The following is a 24,200-nucleotide window of genomic DNA, read 5'->3' as shown; positions in this document are numbered from 1 at the left end:
ATTACCCGGGTTACTGACATACTGAGGAGCGGAGGGCCTGGTACAGCTCTGCCCGGCATCACCCGGGTTACTGACATACTGAGGAGCGGAGGGGCTGGTACAGCTCTGCCCGGCGTTACCAGGGTTACTGACACACTGAGGAGCGGAGGGCCTGGTACAGATCTGCCCGGCATTACCCGGGTTACTGACACACTGAGGAGCGGGGGGCCTGGTACAGCACTGCCCGGCATTACCCGGGTTACTGACACGCTGAGGAGCAGAGGGCCTGGTACAGCACTGCCCGGCATTACCCGTGTTACTGACACACTGAGGAGCGGGGGGCCTGGTACTGCTCTGCCCGGCATTACCCGGGTTACTGACACACTCAGGAGCAGAGGACCTGGTACAGCACTGCCTGGCATCACCCGGGTTACTGACACACTGAGGAGCGGAGGGCCTGGTACAGCACTGCTCGGCATTACCCGGGTTACTGACAAACTGAGGAGCAGAGGACCTGGTACAGCACTGCCCGGCATTACCCAGGTTACGGACATACTGAGGAGTGGAGGGCCTGGTACAGCACTGCCCGGCATTACCCGGGTTACTGACACACTGAGGAGCGGAGGGCCTGATACAGCACTGCCCGGCATTACCCGGGTTACTGACACACTGAGGAGCGGAGGGCCTGGTACAGCACTGCCCAGCATTACCCGGGTTACTGAAACACTGAGGAGTGGAGGGCCTGGTACAGCACTGCCCGGCATCACCCGGGTTACTGGCATACTGAGGAGCGGAGGGCCTGGTACAGCTCTGCCCGGCATTACCAGGGTTACTGACACACTGAGGAGCGGAGGGCCTGGTACAGATCTGCCCGGCATTACCAGGGTTACTGACACACTGAGGAGTGGAGGGCCTGGTACAGCACTGCCTGGCATTACCAGGGTTACTGACACACTGAGGAGCGGAGGGCCTGGTACAGAACTGCCCGGCATTACCCGGGTTACTGACACACTGAGGAGCGGGGGGCCTGGTACAGCACTGCTCGGCATTACCCGGGTTACTGACACACTGAGGAGCGGAGGGCCTGGTACAGCTCTGCCCGGCATTACCCGGGTTACTGACACACTGAGGAGCGGAGGGCCTGGTACAGCTCTGCCCGGCATTACCCGGGTTACTGACACACAGAGGAGCGGAGGGCGTGGTACAGCACTGCCCGGAATCACCCGGGTTACTGACACACTGAGGAGCGGGGGGCCTGGTACAGCACTGCTCAGCATTACCCGGGTTACTGACACACTGAGGAGCAGAGGGCCTGGTACAGCTCTGCCCGGCATTACCCGGGTTACTGACACACTGAGGAGCGGAGGGCCTGGTACAGCACTGCCCGGCATTACCCGGGTTACTGACATACTGAGGAGCAGAGGACCTGGTACAGCACTGCCTCTCATTACCCGGGTTACTGACATACTGAGGAGCGGAGGGCCTGGTACAGCACTGCTCGGCATTACCCGGGTTACTGACATACTGAGGAGCGGAGGGCCTGGTACAGATCTGCCCGGCATCACCCGGGTTACTGACACACTGAGGAGCGGAGGGCCTGGTACAGATCTGCCCGGCATTACCCGTGTTACTGACACGCTGAGGAGCAGAGTACCTGGTACAGCACTGCCCGGCATTACCCGGGTTACAGACACGCTGAGGAGCGGGGGGCCTGGTACAGCACTGCCCGGCATTACCCGGGTTACTGACACACTGAGGAGCGGGGGGCCTGGTACAGCACTGCCCGTAATTACTCGGGTTACTGACACACTGAGGAGCGGGGGGCCTGGTACAGCACTGCCCGTAATTACTCGGGTTACTGACACACTGAGGAGCGGGGGGCCTGGTACAGCACTGCCCGGCATTACCCGGGTTACTGACACACTGAGGAGCGGAGGGCCTGGTACAGCACTGCCCGGCATTACCCGGGTTACTGACACACTGAGGAGCGGAGGGCCTGGTACAGCTCTGCCCGTAATTACTCGGGTTACTGACACACTGAGGAGCGGGGGGCCTGGTACAGATCTGCCCGGCATTACCCGGGTTACCGACACGCTGAGGAGCGGAGGGCCTGGTACAGATCTGCCCTAATTACTCGGGTTACTGACACACTGAGGAGCGGAGGGCCTGACACAGCACTGCCCGGCATTACCCGGGTTACTGACACACTGAGGAGCGGAGGGCCTGGTACAGCACTGCTCGGCATTACCCGTGTTACTGACACACTGAGGAGCGGAGGGCCTGGTACAGCACTGCTCGGCATTACCCGGGTTACTGACACACTGAGGAGCGGAGGGCCTGGTACAGCACTGCTCGGCATTACCCGGGTTACTGACACACTGAGGAGCGGAGGGCCTGGTACAGCTCTGCCCGTAATTACTCGGGTTACTGACACACTGAGGAGCGGGGGGCCTGGTACAGATCTGCCCGGCATTACCCGGGTTACTGACACGCTGAGGAGCGGAGGGCCTGGTACAGATCTGCCCATAATTACTCGGGTTACTGACACACTGAGGAGCGGAGGGCCTGATACAGCACTGCCCGGCATTACCCGGGTTACTGACACACTGAGGAGCGGAGGGCCTGGTACAGCACTGCTCGGCATTACCCGTGTTACTGACACACTGAGGAGCGGAGGGCCTGGTACAGCACTGCTCGGCATTACCCGGGTTACTGACACACTGAGGAGCGGAGGGCCTGGTACAGCACTGCTCGGCATTACCCGGGTTACTGACACACTGAGGAGCGGAGGGCCTGGTACAGCTCTGCTCGGCATTACCCGGGTTACTGACACACTGAGGAGCGGAGGGCCTGGTACAGCCCTGCTCGGCATTACCCGGGTTACTGACACACTGAGGAGCGGAGGGCCTGGTACAGCACTGCCGGGCATTACCCGGGTTACTGACACACTGAGGAGCGGAGGGCCTGGTACAGCTCTGCGCGGCATAACCCAGGTTACTGACACACTGAGGAGCGGGGGGCCTGGTACAGATCTGCCCGGCATTACCCGGGTTACTGACACACTGAGGAGCGGAGGGCCTGGTACAGCATTGCCCGGCATTACCCGGGTTACTGACACGCTGAGAAGCGGAAGGCCTGGTACAGATCTGCCCGGCATTACCCGGGTTACTGACACACTGAGGAGCGGAGGGCCTGGTACAGCTCTGCCCGGCATTACCCGGGTTACTGACACACTGAGGAGCGGAGGGCCTGGTACAGATCTGCTCGGCATTACTCGGGTTACTGACACACTGAGGAGCGGAGGGCCTGGTACAGATCTGCCCGGCATTACCCGGTTTACTGACACACTGAGGAGCGGAGGGCCTGGTACAGTACTGCCCGGCATTACCCGGGTTACTGACACGCTGAGGAGCAGAGGGCCTGGTACAGATCTGCCCGGCATTACCCGGGTTACTGACATACTGAGGAGCGGAGGGCCTGGTACAGCTCTGCCCGGCATCACCCGGGTTACTGACATACTGAGGAGCGGAGGGCCTGGTACAGCTCTGCCCGGCATTACCAGGGTTACTGACACACTGAGGAGCGGAGGGCCTGGTACAGATCTGCCCGGCATTACCCGGGTTACTGACACACTGAGGAGCGGGGGGCCTGGTACAGCACTGCCCGGCATTACCCGGGTTACTGACACGCTGAGGAGCAGAGGGCCTGGTACAGCACTGCCCGGCATTACCCGTGTTACTGACACACTGAGGAGCGGGGGGCCTGGTACTGCTCTGCCCGGCATTACCCGGGTTACTGACACACTCAGGAGCAGAGGACCTGGTACAGCACTGCCAAGCATTACCCGGGTTACTGACATACTGAGGAGCAGAGGACCTGGTACAGCACTGCCCGGCATTACCCGGGTTACTGACACACTGAGGAGCAGAGGACCTGGTACAGCACTGCCCAGCATTACCCGGGTTACTGACACACTGAGGAGCGGAGGGCCTGGTACAGCTCTGCCCGGCATTACCCGGGTTACTGACACACTGAGGAGCGGAGGGCATGGTACAGCACTGCCCGGAATCACCCGGGTTACTGACACACTGAGGAGCGGAGGGCCTGGTACAGCACTGCCCAGCATTACCCGGGTTACTGAAACACTGAGAAGTGGAGGGCCTGGTACAGCACTGCCCGGCATCACCCGGGTTACTTGCATACTGAGGAGCGGAGGGCCTGGTACAGCTCTGCCCGGCATTACCAGGGTTACTGACACACTGAGGAGCGGAGGGCCTGGTACAGATCTGCCCGGCATTACCAGGGTTACTGACACACTGAGGAGTGGAGGGCCTGGTACAGCACTGCCCGGCATTACCAGGGTTACTGACACACTGAGGAGCGGAGGGCCTGGTACAGAACTGCCCGGCATTACCCGGGTTACTGACACACTGAGGAGCGGGGGGCCTGGTACAGCACTGCTCGGCATTACCCGGGTTACTGACACACTGAGGAGCGGAGGGCCTGGTACAGCTCTGCCCGGCATTACCCGGGTTACTGACACACTGAGGAGCGGAGGGCCTGGTACAGCTCTGCCCGGCATTACCCGGGTTACTGACACACAGAGGAGCGGAGGGCGTGGTACAGCACTGCCCGGAATCACCCGGGTTACTGACACACTGAGGAGCGGGGGGCCTGGTACAGCACTGCTCAGCATTACCCGGGTTACTGACACACTGAGGAGCGGAGGGCCTGGTACAGCTCTGCCCGGCATTACCCGGGTTACTGACACACTGAGGAGCGGAGGGCCTGGTACAGCACTGCTCGGCATTACCCGGGTTACTGACACACTGAGGAGCAGAGGGCCTGGTACAGCTCTGCCCGGCATTACCCGGGTTACTGACACACTGAGGAGCGGAGGGCCTGGTACAGCACTGCCCGGCATTACCCGGGTTACTGACATACTGAGGAGCAGAGGACCTGGTACAGCACTGCCTCTCATTACCCGGGTTACTGACATACTGAGGAGCGGAGGGCCTGGTACAGCACTGCTCGGCATTACCCGGGTTACTGACATACTGAGGAGCGGAGGGCCTGGTACAGATCTGCCCGGCATCACCCGGGTTACTGACACACTGAGGAGCGGAGGGCCTGGTACAGATCTGCCCGGCATCACCCGGGTTTACTGACATACTGAGGAGCGGAGGGCCTGGTACAGATCTGCCCGGCATCACCCGGGTTACTGACACACTGAGGAGCGGAGGGCCTGGTACAGATCTGCCCGGCATTACCCGTGTTACTGACACACTGAGGAGCGAGTGGCCTGGTACAGCACTGCTCGGCATCACCCGGGTTACTGATATACAAGAGCTAAGCTGGGTGACGGTACACCTCCCCGGAGATCCTCACCAGTACAGAGCAACAACGATTGGTGGGTTGCCAGCGGTATGACACTTCAGGGAAGGGCCTGTGTTTATTACAGCGGTATGACATTTCAGGGAAGGGCCTGTGTGTGTATTACAGCGGTATGACATTTCAGGGAAGGGCCTGTGTGTGTATTACAGCGGTATGACACTTCAGGGAAGGGCCTGTGTGTGTATTACAGCGGTATGACATTTCAGGGAAGGGCCTGTGTGTGTATTACAGCGGTATGACACTTCAGGGAAGGGCCTGTGTGTGTATTACAGCGGTATGACATTTCAGGGAAGGGCCTGTGTGTATTACAGCGGTATGACATTTCAGGGAAGGGCCTGTGTGTGTGTATTACAGCGGTATGACATTTCAGGGAAGGGCCTCTGTGTATTACAGCGGTATGACATTTCAGGGAAGGGCCTGTGTGTCTATTACAGCGGTATGACACTTCAGGGAAGGGCCTGTGTGTCTATTACAGCGGTATGACACTTCAGGGAAGGGCCTGTGTGTCTATTACAGCGGTATGACACGTCAGGGAAGGGCCTGTGTGTCTATTACAGCGGTATGACACGTCAGGGAAGGGCCTGTGTGTCTATTACAGCGGTATGACACGTCAGGGAAGGGCCTGTGTGTCTATTACAGCTGTATGACACGTCAGGGAAGGGCCTTTGTGTCTATTACAGCGGTATGACACGTCAGGGAAGGGCCTGTGTGTATTACAGTGGTATGACACGTCAGGGAAGGGCCTGTGTGTCTATTACAGCGGTATGACATTTCAGGGAAGGGCCTGTGTGTGTATTACAGCGGTATGACACGTCAGGGAAGGGCCTGTGTGTGTATTACAGCGGTATGACATTTCAGGGAAGGGTCTGTGTGTCTATTACAGCGGTATGACACGTCAGGGAAGGGCCTGTGTGTCTATTACAGCGGTATGACACCTCAGGGAAGGGCCTGTGTGTCTATTACAGCGGTATGACACGTCAGGGAAGGGCCTGTGTGTCTATTACAGCGGTATGACACCTCAGGGAATGGCCTGTGTGTATTACAGCGGTATGACACGTCAGGGAAGGGCCTGTGCGTCCATTACAGCGGTATGACACGTCAGGGAAGGGCCTGTGTGTCTATTACAGCGGTGTGACACTTCAGGGAAGGGCCTGTGTGTCTATTACAGCTGTATGACACGTCAGGGAAGGGCCTGTGTGTCTATTACAGCGGTATGACATTTCAGGGAAGGGCCTGTGTGTGTATTACAGCGGTATGACACGTCAGGGAAAGGCCTGTGTGTATTACAGCGGTATGACACGTCAGGGAAGGGCCTGTGCGTCTATTACAGCGGTATGACAAGTCAGGGAAGGGCCTGTGTGTCTATTACAGCGGTATGACATGTCAGGGAAGGGCCTGTGTGTCTATTACAGCGGTATGACACCTCAGGGAAGGGCCTGTGTGTCTATTACAGCGGTATGACACCTCAGGGAAGGGCCTGTGTGTCTATTACAGCGGTATGACACCTCAGGGAAGGGCCTGTGTGTCTAATACAGCGGTATGACACGTCAGGGAAGGGCCTGTGTGTGTATTACAGCGGTATGACACCTCAGGGAAGGGCCTGTGTGTGTATTACAGCGGTATGACATTTCAGGGAAGGGCCTGTGTGTCTAATACAGCGGTATGACACCTCAGGGAAGGGCCTGTGCGTCTATTACAGCGGTATGACACCTCAGGGAAGGGCCTGTGTGTATTACAGCGGTATGACATTTCAGGGAAGGGCCTGTGTGCCTATTACAGCGGTATGACACGTCAGGGAAGGGCCTGTGTGTCTATTACAGCGGTATGACATTTCAGGGAAGGGCCTGTGTGTGTATTACAGCGGTATGACACCTCAGGGAAGGGCCTGTGTGTCTATTACAGCGGTATGACATTTCAGGGAAGGGCCTGTGTGTGTATTACAGCGGTATGACATTTCAGGGAAGGGCTTGTGTGTCTATTACAGCGGTATGACACGTCAGGGAAGGGCCTGTGTGTCTATTACAGCGGTATGACACGTCAGTGAAGGGCCTGTGTGTATTACAGCGGTATGACATTTCAGGGAAGGGCCTGTGTGTGTATTACAGCGGTATGACACCTCAGGGAAGGGCCTGTGTGTCTATTACAGCGGTATGACACTTCAGGGAAGGGCCTGTGTGTCTATTACAGCGGTATGACACCTCAGGGAAGGGCCTGTGCGTCTATTACAGCGGTATGACATTTCAGGGAAGGGCCTGTGTGTCTATTACAGCGGTATGACACGTCAGGGAAGGGCCTGTGTGTCTATTACAGCGGTATGACACGTCAGTGAAGGGCCTGTGTGTATTACAGCGGTATGACATTTCAGGGAAGGGCCTGTGTGTGTATTACAGCGGTATGACACCTCAGGGAAGGGCCTGTGTGTCTATTACAGCGGTATGACACTTCAGGGAAGGGCCTGTGTGTGTATTACAGCGGTATGACACCTCAGGGAAGGGCCTGTGCGTCTATTACAGCGGTATGACATTTCAGGGAAGGGCCTGTGTGTGTATTACAGCGGTATGACATTTCAGGGAAGGGCCTGTGTGTGTATTACAGCGGTATGACACGTCAGGGAAGGGCCTGTGTGTGTATTACAGCGGTATGACATTTCAGGGAAGGGCCTGTGTGTGTATTACAGCGGTATGACACGTCAGGGAAGGGCCTGTGTGTGTATTACAGCGGTATGACACGTCAGGGAAGGGCCTGTGTGTCTATTACAGCGGTAAAGCATTGTGTAATACACTATGTCACATCTTACACACTGCTCCGCAGATCACATGCACTGTGCGTAATGTGTGCGACACACGGGAACTACAGTATAATCACAGCGTACACCGCGCACATCTGTTTAATATCCCCTCACATTTATCTCCATGTAATATCAAAGCAGAGTGATGGTAACAAGCATTTCCGCCCTGCATACAATAACCAACAACATCTGCAGGCAGGGCGGACAGAACGAGATAAGGTTATATTCCCACGCACCCCCGTGTGAAAATGACCAGACAGCCCTGAAAACATTGATTGTTTCTTCCTGTTGTCAGCATAAAATAATTAAATACAAAATATACCGTATTATATTAAATACCATGCAATACAGGAAAATATCGATTTTAGAAACCATCAATCTCTCACCATCAACAGCAAACACACATCAACCTTTAACCATCGATGTTTACTAAACATGGAGCCTGATTTATAATAAGAATTTACTTACCGATAATTCTATTTCTCGGAGTCCGTAGTGGATGCTGGGGTTCCTGAAAGGACCATGGGGAATAGCGGCTCCGCAGGAGACAGGGCACAAAAGTAAAGCTTTCCGATCAGGTGGTGTGCACTGGCTCCTCCCCCTATGACCCTCCTCCAAGCCAGTTAGGTACTGTGCCCGGACGAGCGTACACAATAAGGGAGGAATTTTGAATCCCGGGTAAGACTCATACCAGCCACACCAATCACACCGTACAACTTGTGATCTAAACCCAGTTAACAGTATGATAACAGCGGAGCCTCTGAAAAGATGGCTCACAACAATAATAACCCGATTTTTGTAACTATGTACAAGTATTGCAGATAATCCGCACTTGGGATGGGCGCCCAGCATCCACTACGGACTCCGAGAAATAGAATTATCGGTAAGTAAATTCTTATTTTCTCTATCGTCCTAGTGGATGCTGGGGTTCCTGAAAGGACCATGGGGATTATACCAAAGCTCCCAAACGGGCGGGAGAGTGCGGATGACTCTGCAGCACCGAATGAGAGAACTCCAGGTCCTCCTTAGCCAGGGTATCAAATTTGTAGAATTTAGCAAACGTGTTTGCCCCTGACCAAGTAGCTGCTCGGCAAAGTTGTAAAGCCGAGACCCCTCGGGCAGCCGCCCAAGATGAGCCCACCTTCCTTGTGGAATGGGCATTTACATATTTTGGCTGTGGCAGGCCTGCCACAGAATGTGCAAGCTGAATTGTATTACACATCCAACTAGCAATAGTCTGCTTAGAAGCAAGAGCACCCAGTTTGTTGGGTGCATACAGGATAACAGCAAGTCAGTTTTCCTGACTCCAGCCGTCCTGGAACATATTTTCAGGGCCCTGACAACATCTAGCAACTTGGAGTCCTCCAAGTCCCTAGTAGGTGCAAGGCACCACAATAAGCTGGTTCAGGTGAAACACTGACACCACCTTAGGGAGAGAACTGGGGACGAGTCCGCAGCTCTGCCCTGTCCGAATGGACAAACAGATATGGGCTTTTTTGAGAAAAAAACCACCAATTTGACACTCGCCTGGTCCAGGCCAGGGCCAAGAGCATGGTCACTTTTCATGTGAGATGCTTCAAATCCACAGATTTGACTGGTTTTAAACCAATGTGATTTGAGGAATCCCAGAACTACGTTGAGATCCCACAGTGCCACTGGAGGCACAAAAGGGGGTTGTATATGCAATACTCCCTTGACAAACTTCTGGACTTCAGGAACTGAAGCCAATTCTTTCTGGAAGAAAATCGACAGGGCCGAAATTTGAACCTTAATGGACCCCAATTTGAGGCCCATAGACACTCCTGTTTGCAGGAAATGCAGGAAACGACCGAGTTGAAATTTCTTTGTGGGGCCTTCCTGGCCTCACACCACGCAACATATTTTCGCCACATGTGGTGATAATGTTGTGCGGTCACCTCCTTTCTGGCTTTGACCAGGGTAGGAATGACCTCTTCCGGAATGCCTTTTTCCCTTAGGATCTGGCTTTCCACCGCCATGCCGACAAACGCAGCTGCGGTAAGTCTTGGAACAGACATGGTACTTGCTGAAGCAAGTCCCTTCTTAGCGGCAGAGGCCATAAGACCTCTGTAAGCATCTCTTGAAGTTCCGGGTACCAAGTCCTTCTTGGCCAATCCGGAGCCATGAGTATAGTTCTTACTCCTCTACGTCTTATAATTCTCAGCACCTTAGGTATGAGAAGCAGAGGAGGGAACACATACACCGACTGGTACACCCACGGTGTTACCAGAACGTCCACAGCTATTGCCTGAGGGTCTCTTGACCTGGCGCAATACCTGTCCCGTTTTTTGTTCAGACGGGACGCCATCATGTCCACCTTTGGTATTTCCCAACGGTTTACAATCATGTGGAAAAAACTTCCCGATGAAGTTTCCACTCTCCCGGGTGGAGGTCGTGCCTGCTGAGGAAGTCTGCTTCCCAGTTTCCATTCCCGGGATGAAACACTGCTGACAGTGCTATCACATGATTTTCCGCCCAGCGAAAAGTCCTTGCAGTTTTTGCCATTGCCCTCCTGCTTCTTGTGTCGCCCTGTCTGTTTACGTGGGCGACTGCCGTGATGTTTTTCCCACTGGATCAATACCGGCTGACCTTGAAGCAGAGGTCTTGCTAAGCTTAGAGCATTATAAATTTACCCTTAGCTCCAGTATATTTATGTGGAGAAAAGTCTCCAGACTTGATCACACTCCCTGGAAATTTTTTCCTTGTGTGACTGCTCCCCAGCCTCTCGGGCTGGGCTCCGTGGTCACCAGCATCCAATCCTGAATGCCGAATCTGCGGCCCTCTAGAAGATGAGCACTCTATAACCACCACAGGAGAGACACCCTTGTCCTTGGATATAGGGTTATCCGCTGATGCATCTGAAGATGCGATCCGGACCATTTGTCCAGCAGATCCCACTGAAAAGTTCTTGCGTGAAATCTGCCGAATGGAATTGCTTCGTAGGAAGCCACCATTTTTACCAGGACCCTTTTGCAATGATGCACTGTTTTTAGGAGGTTCCTGACTAGCTCGGATAACTCCCTGGCTTTCTCTTCCGGGAGAAACACCTTTTTCTGGACTGTGTCCAGAATCATCCCTAGGCACAGCAGACGTGTCGTCGGGATCAGCTGCGATTTTGGAATATTTAGAATCCACCCGTGCTGTTGTAGCAGTATCCGAGATAGTGCTACTCCGACCTCCAACTGTTCCCTGGACTATGCCCTTATCAGGAGATCGTCCAAGTAAGGGATAATTAAGACGCCTTTTCTTCGAAGAAGAATCATCATTTCGGCCATTACCTTGGTAAAGACCCGGGGTGCCGTGGACAATCCAAACGGCAGCGTCTGAAACTGATAGTGACAGTTCTGCACCACGAACCTGAGGTACCCTTAGTGAGAAGGGCAAATTTGGGACATAGAGGTAAGCATCCCTGATGTCCCGGGACACTATATAGTCCCCTTCTTCCTGGTTCGTTATCACTGCTCTGAGTGACTCCATCTTGATTTGAACCTTTGTAAGTGTTCAAAAAAAATTTTTTTTTTTTTTTTAGAATAAGTCTCACCTAGCCTTCTGGCTTCAGTACCACAATATAATGTGGAATAATACCCCTTTTCTTGTAGTAGGAGGGGTAATTTAATTATCACCTGCTGGGAATACAGCTTGTGAATTTTTTCCCATACTGCCTCCTTGTCGGAGGGAGACCTTGGTAAAGCAGACTTCAGGAGCCTGCGAAGGGGAAACGTCTCGACATTCCAATCTGTACCCCTGGGATACTACTTGTAGGATCCAGGGGTCCTGTACGGTCTCAGCGCCATGCTGAGAACTTGTCAGAAGCGGTGGAACGCTTCTGTTCCTGGGAATGGGCTGCCTGCTGCAGTCTTCTTCCCTTTCCTCTATCCCTGGGCAGATATGATCTTATAGGGACGAAAGGACTGAGGCTGAAAAGACCGTGTCTTTTTCTGCAGAGATGTGACTTAGGGTAAAAACGGCGGATTTTCCAGCAGTTGCCGTGGCCACCAGGTCCGATGGACCGACCCCAAATAACTCCTCTTCCTTTATACGGCAATACACCTTTGTGCCGTTTGGAATCTGCATCACCTGACCACTGTCGTGTCCATAACATCTTCTGGCAGATATGGACATCGCATTTACTCTTGATGCCAGAGTGCAAATATCCCTCTGTGCATCTCGCATATATAGAAATGCATCCTTTAAATGCTCTATAGTCAATAAAATACTGTCCCTGTCAAGGGTATCAATATTTTTAGTCAGGGAATCCGACCAAGCCACCCCAGCTCTGCACATCCAGGCTGAGGCGATCGCTGGTCGCAGTATAACACCAGTATGTGTGTATATACTTTTTATGATATTTTCCAGCCTCCTGTCAGCTGGTCCTTGAGGACGGCCCTATCTATAGACGGTACCGCCACTTGTTTTGATAAGCGTGTGAGCGCCTTATCCACCCTAAGGGGTGTTTCCCAACGCGCCCTAACTTCTGGCGGGAAAGGGTATACCGCCCATAATTTTCTATCGGGGGGAACCCACGCATCATCACACACTTTATTTAATTTATCTGATTCAGGAAAAACTACGGTAGTTTTTTCACATCCCACATAATACCCTCTTTTGTGGTACTTGTAGTATCAGAAATATGTAACACCTCCTTCATTGCCTTTAACGTGTGGCCCTAATAAGGAATACGTTTGTTTATTCACCGTCGACACTGGATTCAGTGTCCCTGTCTGTGTCTGTGTCGACCGACTAAAGTAAACGGGCGTTTTAAAACCCCTGACGGTGTTTTTGAGACGTCTGGACCGGTACTAATTGTTTGTCGGCCGTCTCATGTCGTCAACCGACCTTGCAGCGTGTTGACATTATCACGTAATTCCCTAAATAAGCCATCCATTCCGGTGTCGACTCCCTAGAGAGTGACATCACCATTACAGGCAATTGCTCCGCCTCCTCACCAACATCGTCCTCATACATGTCGACACACACGTACCGACACACAGCCCACACACAGGGAATGCTCTGATAGAGGACAGGACCCACTAGCCCTTTGGAGAGACAGAGGGAGAGTTTACCAGCACACACCAAAAACGCTATAATTATATAGGGACAACCTTATATAAGTGTTTTCCCTTATAGCATCTTTTTTATATATTTCTAACGCCAAATTAGTGCCCCCCCTCTCTGTTTTAACCCTGTTTCTGTAGTGCAGTGCAGGGGAGAGCCTGGGAGCCTTCCCTCCAGCCTTTCTGTGAGGGAAAATGGCGCTGTGTGCTGAGGAGATAGGCCCCGCCCCTTTTTCGGCGGCCTCGTCTCCCGCTCTTAACGGATTCTGGCAGGGGTTAAATATCTCCATATAGCCTCCGGAGGCTATATGTGAGGTATTTTTAGCCAAAATAGGTATTCATTTGCCTCCCAGGGCGCCCCCCTCCCAGCGCCCTGCACCCTCAGTGACTGCCGTGTGAAGTGTGCTGAGAGGAAAATGGCGCACAGCTGCTGTGCTGTGCGCTACCTTTAGAAGACTGAGGAGTCTTCTGCCGCCGATTCTGGACCTCTTCTTACTTCAGCATCTGCAAGGGGGCCGGCGGCAAGGCTCCGGTGACCATCCAGGCTGTACCTGTGATCGTCCCTCTGGAGCTGATGTCCAGTAGCCAAGAAGCCAATCCATCCTGCACGCAGGTGAGTTCACTTCTTCTCCCCTAAGTCCCTCGTTGCAGTGATCCTGTTGCCAGCAGGACTCACTGTAAAATAAAAAACCTAAGCTAAACTTTTCTAAGCAGCTCTTTAGGAGAGCCACCTAGATTGCACCCTTCTCGGCCGGGCACAAAAATCTAACTGGCTTGGAGGAGGGTCATAGGGGGAGGAGCCAGTGCACACCACCTGATCGGAAAGCTTTACTTTTGTGCCCTGTCTCCTGCGGAGCCGCTATTCCCCATGGTCCTTTCAGGAACCCCAGCATCCACTAGGACGATAGAGAAAGGGGGATGCAGTACACCATCAGGAGCTTAACTTATGCGCCCGATGGTCACCGCCGGGGAATGTAGATTAGAGCAATCGGTAAAGAGCTCCAGTGACACATATGCACAGCCGCCTGCGGAGTGCGTGCACTGAGACGTGGCCCCCAGGGGTCCAGAGAAGCGTCTCAGTCATTGCTGGTCCCTCATTGCTGGGTATAGGTAGAGCTATCACAAGTGGCCGTTACCTACTAGTGAAATGCTTTTGATAACATGAACATACACCGCATGTATAGAGACGCGGAAAGCCGCAAAACAGTGAAAATATGAAGAAATAAATATGAATATATCGAGAATCAATGATTTATCTGCACTATGGGGGACATTTACTAAGCAGTGATAAGAGCGGAGAAGTGAGCCAGTGGAGATATTTCCCCATCAACCAATCAGCAGCTCTGTATCATTTTATAGTATGCAAATTATAGATGTTACTTCAGTGTTGATTGGTTGCCATGGGCAACTACTCCACTGGTTTACTTCTCCGCTCTCTTATCACTGCTTAGTAAATGTCCCCCTATCCGTCTTATTAAACAGGACAAAGCGGTGATAACATTCTCTGGCAAAACAGCCGGGGAAAGGGGATATCACTGATTGATAAATAGCCCCCTAAAAAACATGTTTATTACAGTTAGAGAGAGAAGACAGGAGAAAGGACAGCGACGTCATCTCATTGCGGCAAAGCTGGGTGGGATGAGACCCAGAGGACTCTTCTGTCGTCATTTTACATATTCTAACAGCGGCAAATCAGTGTAACAGCATTGCCACAGCAGCACAGAGTATTTATGCAACCATGGTCTGAGCTCATTTGAAACTCACCAGAGTTAAATTTATAAACTGAAGGCAAAAATCCCCGAGTCCGATATCTACACGTAACTTTGGTGGTTCTGTATATGGATCAGGGCTATGTCATCTTTGCCTCACTGCACATTTTACGTTTACATATCCCTTAACGGTGTCCGATCTCTAGGTCGACAGTCATTAGGTCGACCACTATTGGTCGACATGGAAAAAGGTCAACAGGAGTCTTTCACATTGTTTCATTTTTTAAAACTTTTTCACACTTAACGATCAACGTGGACTACGATTGGGAATAGTAACCCGTGCCGAGCGCATTGGTATCGGAGCGAGGCACTTTGGCCGAAGCATGGCGAGCGAACCGAGCCATGCTATGGGCTAATTAGGGTTCCCCGTCACTTTACAAAGAAAATGACACACACAAAAAAAAAAAACACCTCATGTCCACCTTGTTCATGTCGATCTAACGACTGTGTCGACATATTTCAGGTGTCAACCTAGTCACTGTCGACCAATAGTGGTCGACCTAATGACTGTGGACCTAAGTGTGGTCGACTCTATGATCCACACCCCCCGAACTAATTGTTTAGCCTATCGCTAGTGATGTCACCATTTCCTAGTGAACAGATAGACAGAACACTCATGTATATCAGCTGACTATACAATATGGCTGCCACCACTTACATTATGTCACATGATTAAAAAAAAAAAAAAAAAAAAAGGATTAGCACACATGTAATATGTCGCACCTGCTGACAAAACCCGATCCATTATTTACAGAGTGATACAGTTTATGACAATAGCGGCGGTGGGTGGGTGTTTTCGTCAGAATAGCACACGTACTGAGCTCCTAGGCTTTCCACAACTACACATACACGGACGTATCCTGCGCCGAGACCCAGGGGGAGATGTACTAAGCCTTGGAGAGATATGAAAAGGAGATAAAGTACCAATCAACCAGCTCCTAACTGACATGTTAAAGGCAGGTTTCAATGTATAGTCAATAGGTCAACATCACATGGTCCACAGGGTCGATAGGTCAACATGAAAACGGTAGACAGTAGAAAAGGATGTCAGGTACGAAAGGTCGACGTGACAATGATTGACACAAATATGGGTGACACACTTTTGTGGACTTTCACATATTTGACAAAACTTATTTGATTTACCATCCACGTGGACTACGATTGGGAACTTTGCCCGAAGCGTGGCAAGCCCGCAAGGCTAAACGTTTACACTAATTGGTCACATATTATGAAAAACACAAAACAACACCCAACCCCCCCCCCCCCCCCCACAAAACTTGTGTTGACCATTTCCAGGTCGACCCTGTCAACCTTTTCTCCTGCTGCCATTTCTATGTTGACCATATGGGGTCGACCTAATGACTGTAACGGGACAGCCATCCGTTATACAGAACATATGAAGGGAAATGACAATGTACAAGGTTCTTATTGTACATTATCCATTTGTCACTGACTCATCTCAAACGTGACAGCCCCAAAAGGTGGTTGGGTCATGGCGGCCATCTTGTGAGCTGAACCAATATTCATGAGACGGCAGCCTTTCTTGTGCCTCATGCCTCAGTTACAGTATGTCTCTAGTTATCTAGACTGGGCTGAATAATGGGTCGCTTCATATTATTTAAACCCAGACTAACAAGGCAAAAGAGGTCTTATTAGATATTCCACAGTAATTACATCATCAGATCGTCAGGGAGTGGATTCCAAGAAACTCCGATTAATTCCTCTTAAAAGGAGGATTATTATGCAACAAGTTACACTGCAGAAGAGACTCCACCACACAAATCCTTATACAACACTAACGTGTGTGTAAACAGGGCATGCATGTCACATTTGCACATCTGCCCTGTTCCACTGCCCGCTACGCCAAAAAGAGTCACACTCTATACACAAGAAACAATCTCTCAGTTTTGACTATAGTTGTCTTGAAACAGTATAAGACTCTTTTTACTTCACATCTAGCTTCCGCTATAAGCAAAGTTGACATTGATTTAGCAAATAAGCCCCATGGCTGCCAGTGGGCGCAAGGCCTGACTTTATACCAAGCTAGCAACGTGTTGAAGTCATTTATGTAGATGATGCTTAGCCAGACTTCATAACAAAAGCAAACTCGTGTGTCTAGCATTAATCCTCGTCTGACTACCGTAAATTCCACCGACAGATTGCACGCTCCGGTGAAAATACTGAACTGAATTCCTGGAGCTTTTCTGTATTTTTCTCTGTGCAGTTATTCGGCCTCATGCAGGAATGAAGGGTATTTTGCTGGAATGCAGAGGCCGAAAACTGGTCCGTTAACCGTTTCAGGTACAGATGGTGGATGGGGGCCAGACATTGCTGGGAGTCTGAAGAGTGCGCCAAAAAAGGAGTCTTCTTTCTTTTTTCCTTATTGCTGGGAGTCTGTCACCCCAGACCCGACAGATTAGCACCACCACACCAGAGCTGTCGATATTGCGCCAGGCGCTTGCACCCAATAAGGTGACAAGTTTTAGGCCAAATCTGCGGAAACCCAAAGCTTGCGACACATGAAGAATATTCCCCGGGACTCCAGATTGCCAAACACGGTTCTTAGAAAGCAGGAACAATAATAGCGCAGGAGTAATGAGTATAATAAAAGCACAAAGCAACACAGAACAAAAGCAACAATGCAAGTCGTTAGACCTAAATTAGCTCCTAGTGCCACCTGCGCGGCATACACTGTGTACTGCTATGAGCTTTGTCTCAGCGACTGATGGCTCGTCAGCCACTGTGGTACTACATGACCCAGCAAGCCTTGCCAGCTAACGCTTTAAAACTGGTCCAATGCCAAAGGCAGATACAAGAGGCCACATATAAATAACGTGACCGTAAAAAGTGCCCACGTGCCGAAACACAGCTAGAGCTTTCAAATATTGCATCGTAAATGAAGACCAGGTAAACAGAGGGGGTGGGAGTTACAGTTCAACAACCTTCTTATTCTGATGCTGGGCCATAGTCCACTCTCCGCCCATTTTTAGGATTGCCTGCTTCATTAAATCAAACTTTTATTTTATCCGTAACAACTTTGTTCGATCACGTTGTTCGGTCAACAATTTGGTGGTTGTCCATTGGAGCCAATGATAATTCTGCATGTACACAAAGAGATATCCTACTAAAAACGAGGGTATGTTTAACCCCTTCAGCTGTCGGACCACGCCGCAGGCCGAGCCGTTGCGTAACGCTGGGACGGCGACTCTCCCGCCTGACGCACAGTACGTCTGCAGCTGGCTCAGTCACCAGAGAAACTGAACAGGAATCTCCCATCAAATAATAAAATTATTTTCCTTCCACTGACTCACTGAGTAGAGGAACAGATGCATTTTATGTTAAATTTAGAAGTCATAACATTTTCTGGGACGATTATTGCAGACAAATATGAGCAGCTGTTCTCTACCTAGTGCTGTAAAAGAGCCGTTAACGCCTCATTGTGAGGGGACGGATTCCACCCCCAGACAGTAACCCTCTCTGCAGAGGACGACACTAATAAAACTCTGTACTTGTCATTTACCAACAGGGACTAGACTGCAATAAACGTCTATAGGAATCTGGACATTCCAGCAGTCCCAGTATAATATAACGCTGCAGCCCTAGAAACTGCAGCTTAGGGAACACAGCCAGGGCCGACTCCACCGGCCAAAAGCCCTATAGTCGCTGGGCCTTATTTATTTCTTTATTACCAGTTATGTATATAGCGCACACATATTCCGCAGCGCTTTACAGAGAATATTTGACCATTCATATCAGTCCCTGCCCCAGTGGAGCTTACACTTTATATTCCCCACCACGGGTGTAGTATGGTATGCCGGCGGCCGGGCTCCCAGCGACCAGCATACCGGCGCCGGGAGCCCGACCACCGGCATACTGACAGTGTGGCGAGCGCAAAGGGGCCCCTTATGGGCTCGCTACGCGCGCCACGCTATTTATTCTCCCTCCAGGGGGGTCGTGGACCCCCACGAGGGAGAATAGCTGTCGGTATGCCCGGTGTCGGGATCCCGGTGCCGGTATACTGTGCGCCGGGATCCCGACATTCGGCATACTGAAGACCACCCCCCACCACATGAACAAGCACACGCTAGGGTTAAATTTTTGTTGGCAGCCAATTCACCTACCAGTAACCGGAATACCTGGAGGAATCCCACGCAAGCACAGGGAGAATATACAAACTCCACGCATTTAGGGCCATGGTGGGAATCGAACCCATGACCTCAGGAAATCCTGAAAACATGAGCTGTTGTTGGCAGCATTGGAGTTAAAAACACCTGCACTACAATAGTGTCAAGGAAAATGAGAATAAATATTGTTATGTGTTATTAAATGTAGCCATAATTTATACTAATTAGTATCATTTTTGTAATTATATTTTGTTTTCCGCATAAGTTTGCACAGAGCAAATTACAGCACGGCAGGGAGATGCGTCACCAACCGGAAGGGCTGGGAGCCGCTTTGCTAGCAGGCGGTCTGCGGACACCATCAGGGAATGCGACAGTCTGGAAAACCTCACAAATTCCCAATTCTTCCATTATCCATGTCCTCACAGCCCAGGCATTAAGGATAGCCACGCTATCCTTAATTACCGCCATCAATTTGATTTACCCACCTGAGCTGCAGCTAATCCCTAATGCCTGGACTGTGAGTGGGCCATGAGGACTGAGTTTGGGAAACCCTGTATTATCCACACCCCCTGCAGAATCAGGCTAGACGCAGGAAAAGGAGCAAGATAATCCGTATATACTACTCTGTCGCCAACCCTAGCATCCTGCTGACCACTAGCTGCTGTAGAACTACAAGTCCCAGCACACACTGCCTGCCTGATGTGTAGCGGAGAGAAGGCAGCTGAGTAAGTGTAAATGGGGACCAGTGTACATACCCTGATATGCAAAGGGACAGACACGGATAACCACTGGGTGGACTGGAAGGGAAAGGGTTAATGCAGGATAATATAGATTTGCCGCAGTATACATATGGAGTATACTGAAGATTGATTGGAGATGTAAACAAAACATCCAATGGATAAAATTGGTTTCTTCACTTGTACAACTCTTCTATAAGACACGGGGACACAAGGTATTAAATACACCCACAAGTGTGAGCAGCTATTCTTGTTGCCTAGCAACAGTTTAAATGGAACAGCCATAAGCTGCAATAAAACAGCGCACCCTAGTGGGAAAATTATTATAAAATTATTATTATTTTTGTAAACACGGCATCTTTCATACATGTATAAAACATCAGTGTTGCAGTATTGCTCTCTTACAACCCACAATGCAGTTGGTCTACAGACAACGCTGCAGGCTGCATGTGTTTAGGCCGAGATATTACTCTGCCCCTACAGCAACCACTTGAGCGCCGTCTGCTGGCTCGGGAAGGGAGCGCGCACATACCATGAAGGACTGTCACGTATATCAGATTAATCGTGTGAAGATGTAAACACACATAGATAATAGTGTGATGAAATACTCCCAGGCACATTTTACCTCTCAGCTGAAAGATTTAGCCAAAGCGGCTCATTTAAAAAACAATAAGAAAATGTGCACAGTTGGCGTAGTGGTTAATATTACTGTCTTAAAGCCATATGTTCAATTCCTGACCCAGACATTTTGTGGAGTTTGTATGTTCTCCCTGTGTTTCTGTGGGTTTTCTCTGGGTGTACTACAAAAACATACTAGTAGGGTAACTGAATTCTTTTGCAAGGCGCACAAGAGACAATTTGTTGGCTACTAAACAAGCGGCCACAAGAACATATTTTGCTGTTAGGAACCTGTGCAGAACCTTTTCCTAACACCTATGACTGTCACATGTATGGATCTGACAGGCCTAATCTCATTGTAACAATCTACAGTAGAATTAGGAGTATCGCCACCAATAAACCTGCTTCCTTGCCTCTGTACACATACAGCCCCCTCCCAAGGGGCAGATAATGGCACTAAGGAGGTCATTCCGAGTTGTTCGCTCGTTGCCGATTTTTGCTACGCTGCGAATAGGTGGAAAATGCGCATGCGCATGGTATGCAGAGCGCATGCGCTTAGTAATTTTACTAAGAACTTAGTAGATTTACTCACGAGCGAACAACGTTTTTTCTACGCTGAAGTGATCGTAGTGTGATTGACAGGAAGTGGGTGTTTCTGGGCGGCAACTCAGCGTTTTCACGGCGTTCGCGGAAAAACGCAGGCGTGCCAGGGAAAAACGCGGGAGTGGCTGGAGAAACGGGGGAGTGGCTGGCCGAACGCAGGTCGTGTTTGTGACGTCAAACCAGGAACGAAACTGACTGAACTGATCGCTAATCGTGAGTAGGTCCGGAACTACTCAGAAACTGCTAAGAAATATGTATTCGCTATTCTGCTAATCTTTCGTTCGCTATTCTGCTAAGCGAAGATACACTCCCAGAGGGCGGCGGCCTAGCGTGTGCAATGCTGCTAAAATCAGCTAGCGAGCGAACAACTCGGAATCACCCCCTAAACACATAAGTGCTAAAAACTTCCTCATTCTCACCCCAGGGGGGAAATCAGTGAATTATCTGCAAATACAGAGCAGAAGGGAGCAATTTACCAGCGGCCAGGCAGAGTGACATAAGAATTCCGCCAGCAGAGCGTACAAGCGCTAATACCCTGACAATTATACAGAGGCTTCCATAGAGACAGAGCTATAATAAGGGAGAGGAGGCAAATCTGTACTCTAAATATACCCCGCTCTCACCAACATGACAAATTATTCCAGTTTACAGACAGCAAGGTGTGATCCGAGACCCAGCCGTAAATCACAGTCTGTCTGAGAGGGAGATATCAGGTTCCCCATTCAGCTGGTCTCCAGCTCTGTAACGTCTGGGCAACAGTAAGGGGCAATCCCTCTGCTGGCTCACCCAGCATGGCACAGGGATGGGCGTGCCATCTTATTTTTACCGCAGGGCACATCATCTAGTACAGGAATTCCTGGCCAGGCGGCCACCACTGTCAGGGGTATTCCTGCTGCGATGTGACAGTGCCCCAGTACTACACGGACCGAGCCGCAGTAGGCAGTGCCAGCAAGAGCAAGCCTGCCGTACTCATGCTTCCATTAATGCCAGTCTGCCTGAGCACCATGACTCTGAAGAGGGACTGTCCTTAGCACCGTAACCTGTATTCGCCAGTGCCAGGGCACCCCCCTGAGAGCTAGCTCGCCCGAGCAAGGTGACCCTAGAAGGCTGGCAGTCCTAGAGCTGTGCCCCAAGTGCCAGTCTGTCTTACTAACACATAAATAAGTGCCAGCCCGCCTCAGCACCATGACACCAGAGAGTGATTGTCATTAGCAATGCGAACACCCACCGAGAGCCAGAGCACTGTGCCCCCTGAGTGACAGCTCGTCCAATCACTGTGCCCATAAGATCCAGCCTGAGATATGTGCCCCAAGTGCGTGTCCACACGTGCCAGCCTCCCTGGGCACCCTGACTCTGCAGAGGATTGTCCTAAGCACTGTAACACCTGATCGCCAGCGTACCACGACACCCCACGCGTGCCAGCTTGCCCAAGCAGTGACCCCCGAGAGGACCAGCCTGTCGTAGCACAGTGGCCTGCCAATCTGCTCTGGCAATACGCACCAGCCTGCTGTGGCTCCGTACCCCTGACTGCCAGCCTGCCACTTTGTCCGCCCAGGTGTTTTCTTAAGTTAGCACCAAACAAGGGAGGAATTGTTCCCACGCAGCAGCAGCAGCAGCGGCGGCCCTGGCAGCACAGGGAATACTCTGTCCCCTGTCTCCCTCACCCTATGGGATCCTGCCACACTCTCAGCTGCATAGGACCAGGAGGGCATCACAGGAGCAGCTCAGGAGGGTCCCAGTGACGTTGCCCCCTGTGTGACTGCAGCACTTCCCCAGGCAGGGGGGCAGGTAGTATAACGTGGCTGCTGCTGCAGAGCTCAGACCTTGCTGCACAGAAGTTTGTATGGGACACTCAGAGTGAGCTGGGGGCCCTCCAGTTGCTGGGGAACTACAGGTCCCAGCATGCTCTGGCTGGCAGTGCCTGCTGGGACCTGTAGTTCCTCTGCAGATGGGGTGTAGGTTGAGCTTCCCTTGACATAACTTTCAGCTGCTTTCAGACACTGGAAGAGTTGAGGGGAATGTTTGGCATTAACCCTGTCACTGCCAGGACCCCGCATGCCTGCCTGTAGCTCTGGTGGAAGGGGGTCTGGCTGTCCCCTGGCACCCCCACAGCGGGGAGCACATGGCTGAGACCTGTAGGATAACCCCCCGGCTTACCTGCCCGCTGGAGTCCTCCTGGATCCCGGGTACACAGCAGCTCGTTGTTCCCCACCGGCGACTCCTCCGCTTCCCCTCCCTGCTCCCCTCTCTCCCCCCAGCAGCCCGGACTCCCCGTGACGTCACCGGCCCCGCCCCGCTACACTCTCTGCACGGGGAGGGGGCGGGGAGACCGGGACCCGGGCCGCGGATTGGACGCCGGACACGTCAGTCAGGAAGTGAACATTCCAAATTTTCCAGGGCTGGGGATGAGCTGATGTCCTGATGTGAGGAGGAAGAGAGAGAGAGGAAACACTGAGGGTGGGGGGCAGAGACTAAGGGCATGGGGCAGGGAGAGGGGTCGCTGAGGGCAAGGGGGGAGAGGAGGAACTGAGGGCAGGGGCAGAAAGAGAGGAGGCACTGAGGGCAGGGTGTCAGAGAGAGGAGGCATTGAGGGCAGGGGGACAGAGAGGAGGCTCTGAGTACAGGGGCAGAGAGAGAGAGAGGAGGCACTGAGGGCAGATACTAAGGGCAGGGGGTAGAGAGAGGGGGCAGGGGGTGCAGAGGGAGGAGGCACTGAGGTTGGGGGGCAGAGAGAAGGGGCACTGAGTACAGGGGCAGGGAGAGGGGGCACAGGGTATGGGGACAGAGAGAGAGAGGGGGCACTGAGATTAGGGGGGCAGAATGAGGAGGCACTGATGGCAGAGAGAGGAGGCACTGAGTGATGAGCATTGAGTACAGGGACAGAGAGGAAGCACTGAGGTTAGGGGGCAGAGAGAGGGGGCACTGAGTACAGGGACAGAGAGGAAGCACTGAGGTTAGGGGGCAGAGAGAGGGGGCACTGAGTACAGGGACAGAGAGGAAGCACTGAGGTTAGGGGGCAGAGAGAGGGGGCACTGAGTACAGGGACAGAGAGGAAGCACTGAGGTTAGGGGGCACTGAGTGCAGGGGCAGAATGAGGGGGTAATGAGTGATGAGCA

General features: G+C 51.9%; 1 protein-coding gene across 17 annotated transcripts in view; it reads right to left on the bottom strand.

Annotated features, from left to right (window-relative positions):
• Positions 1-23,337, bottom strand: part of PPFIBP1 (PPFIA binding protein 1) — a 133,981-nt gene extending 110,644 nt beyond the window's left edge. For all 17 annotated transcript variants that reach the window (XM_063929135.1, XM_063929139.1, XM_063929142.1 and 14 more), the window contains exon 1: positions 23,242-23,337. The gene's annotated coding sequence lies outside the window, so the exon portion shown is untranslated. The remainder of the gene's footprint in view (positions 1-23,241) is intronic.
• Positions 23,338-24,200: the final 863 nt, after the last annotated feature.

The sequence above is a fragment of the Pseudophryne corroboree genome, chromosome 6 (genome assembly GCF_028390025.1).
Source record: "Pseudophryne corroboree isolate aPseCor3 chromosome 6, aPseCor3.hap2, whole genome shotgun sequence".
Taxonomy (NCBI): domain Eukaryota; kingdom Metazoa; phylum Chordata; class Amphibia; order Anura; family Myobatrachidae; genus Pseudophryne; species Pseudophryne corroboree.
This window is presented reverse-complemented; position numbering and strand designations above follow the sequence as displayed.